The sequence below is a fragment of the Canis lupus genome, chromosome 5, assembly GCF_048164855.1.
Source record: "Canis lupus baileyi chromosome 5, mCanLup2.hap1, whole genome shotgun sequence".
Lineage (NCBI taxonomy): Eukaryota > Metazoa > Chordata > Mammalia > Carnivora > Canidae > Canis > Canis lupus.
Window position 1 is genome coordinate 36,084,298 of NC_132842.1, and position 2,557 is coordinate 36,086,854.

Here is a 2,557-nt window from a genome sequence, read left to right on the forward strand (position 1 = left end):
TTTTTTTTAAGATTTTATTTATTTGCGAGAGAGAGAGCACACAAGCAGGGGGAGTGGCAGAGGGCAAGGGAGAAGCAGATTCCCCACAGAGTGGAGAGCCCGGCTCAGGGTTCTTTCCATCCCAGGACCCAGGGATCATGACCTGGCTGAAGGCATCCACTTAACCAACTGAGCCACCCAGATGCCCCTCATACCTTGATTTTCAAGCTCATTATGGAGGCGCCTGAGTAGCTCAGTCAGTGGAGTGTCTTGACTCCAGCTCAGGTCATTATCTCAGAGTCCTCCCCCTGAGGACCTTCCACAACCTTCTTGGTAGAAGAGAGGAGATGCCGGAGTGGTCTGGGTTTACATGCAGATTCATGTAATTATTGCAGTGTTAGTCACCATGAGCCTTTCCATTAGGAAAGGTCATTCCCTGGTCAGAATGTGATGTTGGCAGAGAGCAGAGAAGGCAAAGAACTCCTTTTTTTCTGAATACCAGTTAGACCCTGGAAAAATAAGGCTCTAAAATGAGGGACCAAATCCAGATGTGGTCCAAATAGAGACCCACAAGCCATATTATAAAGTTTCAATTTATAATAACCTCCTTCAAGTGATGCTCTCACTCATGTTCTTCTACTGGGTTTAAACCCTTATTCCTGCTCAGCTGTTTACCACGTTTTCTAAGAATCACCATCCTTCTGTTTGCCTTTGTAACCAGTTGCTCAAGAGCTAGGTTTGAGCCATATTTATGGCTGTACCCCATTACCTTAGCACAGCACCAGGCTCAGCACTGTATATTTACTTGCTTGAATGTCACTCAGAAAGGTTCATTAGCTTACTGTACTGTTGGTTCCTAGAACTGGAAATTCCGTAGAGGTAGTTTAGGTTAAGCTAGGTTTCTGCCTGATTTATGAACTGTTAAAAAATCATCTGGAATCGCTTTTCTCTTTTTCTTCTCTGCTTTTCTGAAGTGCCCCCTTTATGTTAGGGCTGGCTTCCTCAGGGCTGCAGATTGGATGTTGGCTGTCAGCAATTCTGTAGGCCGTGTCCTTGCTAGATTTGGTGTGTACTCAAGTTAAGGGGAGAGGAAGGTGGGAGTGTGTTAGGAGAACTCAGCTTTTAATATCGAATCACTTCAGAACTAGTCCTAGTGGCCAAGGGAATGCCATTTGTGATTGACTTAGTCCTGGATTCCTTGCACTAATCTTTTTTTTTTTTTAATTTCTTTTTATTGGAGTTCAGTTTGCCAACATATAGCATAACACCCAGTCCTTGCACTAATCTTGATGAAAAGAGGGAAAGAGTGACCTGGGTTGGCTTAGGTTACCCAGAGCTTATCCTGGAGCTGTTATGGAAGCAAGAATGGATGGATACCTGACTAGGAATCTGACTACCACTATGAAGGGGGATGTGGTGGTTGTGTGGGCAACCCGCAAAGTCCACTATTATTTTAATCTGGATTTTCTGGGGGTACCTTACTTTATGGTTATTTTTTGTATACATATGGAGTCACTTCAAAATTTGATTTTGTGTTATAAAGAAGAATTAATAGTGAAATTATTATATTTTGACTATGAGAGTCTTCTATTATGTTTAATTGGGGATAGAGAACCTCTGAATAGGTAGAGTTAAATATCAATACTGCAGATGGGTAATGGTATAACGTAGCAAGATGATAGATACCGAGTTTGTCTGGAGTATGTGCTTAGTATTCCGCAGTAATGCTCTTAATCAAGACATTGTAATGTCAGACACTTATAGAGGTTGCAGAGATGATGGAGAGGAGATGCTGGCCCACCAGGTTTCAGGCCCAATCAAGAGAATAGTTAATAAGTCGCTGGGGGCTGGGAAGCAATGACTTCCCTCACAGAAGCAAACCATCAAGAACAGGCACCAATAAACACAAATGTGAGGGTTCTTGGTGACCTCTCCAGAGTCCTAGGAGCCTGGATGGTATGAGGAGATGCTTAGCTATAGTAATGCTGTTTGTTAGAAGACCCCAGTGTGGGGTCCAACCTTGTTTATGAGAGGATTTCTAATGCTGGGTTAGCCCCCATGGATCCAACTCATAATTAGTGTTGTTACATTTTATGCCTTCTTCCTAGGTTATGTAGTCACATTTGTGGACATTTCAGAGAATTTAAAAAAAAATGATGTTTTTGTACCCAGCATTATGCTAAGTTCCAAGGTCATGGTGATGAGCCACAGCTGACTTGATCCTTGTTCTCACAGCCTACAGTCTAGTGAGGAAGGCAGGCAGAAGGCAAATAAATAGGTACATGAGATATTTGTCAATTGTGGGAATGGTGAGAAAGAAACAGTGGGCAAAACTGAAGGTGTACAAGAGGTTTGAAAGAAACAGTGAGCAAAACTGAAGGTGTACAAGAGGTTTGAGATACCTTTAAGGTGTTTTGTAAATGACCTTGAGTTGGAATTTTCTTCTGAATGATTTCCACTGATTAGATGAAAATAATTTTCATTTTTTGTCTCTTAGGTACATTCTGCAGGTCCCTGATGAACCCAGGGAACCCTCCACCATATCCAGGCCCTGGTCCAACAGCCCCGTACCCACCTT

At 42.6% G+C, this 2,557-nt stretch overlaps 1 long non-coding RNA gene across 1 annotated transcript in view; it reads left to right on the forward strand.

The window, feature by feature from the left end:
- The window catches only part of LOC140633497 (uncharacterized), a 62,589-nt gene that overhangs the window by 14,858 nt on the left and 45,174 nt on the right, over positions 1-2,557 (forward strand). The gene's annotated exons all lie outside the window — the stretch shown is intronic.